Source organism: Oryx dammah, unplaced genomic scaffold (genome assembly GCF_014754425.2).
Source record: "Oryx dammah isolate SB20612 unplaced genomic scaffold, SCBI_Odam_1.1 HiC_scaffold_5, whole genome shotgun sequence".
In the NCBI taxonomy this organism is placed as follows: domain Eukaryota; kingdom Metazoa; phylum Chordata; class Mammalia; order Artiodactyla; family Bovidae; genus Oryx; species Oryx dammah.
This window is the reverse complement of record NW_024070189.1, coordinates 2,877,747-2,878,262: the sequence shown is the minus strand read 5'-3', so window position 1 is coordinate 2,878,262 and position 516 is coordinate 2,877,747. Positions and strand designations below refer to the sequence as shown.

General features: G+C 82.2%; 1 protein-coding gene across 2 annotated transcripts in view; it reads left to right on the top strand.

Moving 5' to 3' along the window:
• Positions 1-269: 269 nt before the first annotated feature.
• Positions 270-516, top strand: part of FER (FER tyrosine kinase) — a 475,518-nt gene continuing 475,271 nt past the window's right edge. The window contains exon 1 of one of the 2 annotated variants that reach the window (XM_040239697.1): positions 270-343. The gene's annotated coding sequence lies outside the window, so the exon portion shown is untranslated. The remainder of the gene's footprint in view (positions 344-516) is intronic. The other variant, XM_040239698.1, reaches the window with a different exon arrangement.

Sequence of the window (516 nt, the reverse complement as noted above, 5' to 3'; positions counted from 1 at the left end):
GGCTTATCACCCCCGGCCCGGCCGCTTCCCGGCCGCGGGCGGGCGAGCCTCCCCGGGCTTCCTGTGACGACGCCGGCCGCCGCCCGCAGCCCGCCCGGCGGGCCTGGAGCCCGGGCCGCGCCCCGCCCCCCGGGAGCTGGTGGGGGAGGGCCGGGGTCGGAAGGCAGCGCCCGCCCCCTGCCGGCGCCCATTGGCCGGCAGCTCTCGGGCGCCCGGAGACCGGAGCGCCGCCGGATTGGCCGCGAGGGCCCGTGACGGCGGCACCCATTGGCTGGGGCGGCCCCGTGACGCGGGGTGGCGACGGGCTCCCGCGTCCGAGGGGCTCCCGCTTGTCAGGTTCTAGGTAGGTGAGTTCCGCGCCGCCCGCGGCGGGCGCTGTTGCCCAGGGCAACGCGGGGAGGTGGGGTGGAGAGCGGGGGAGGCCGGCCGAGAGCCGGGGCCACGCTCCGCGCCCGCCGAGGGGCGCCCGGGGCTCCGTCCCCGCCCTCAGCCGCCGCCGCCGCCTCCCGCTCCCGG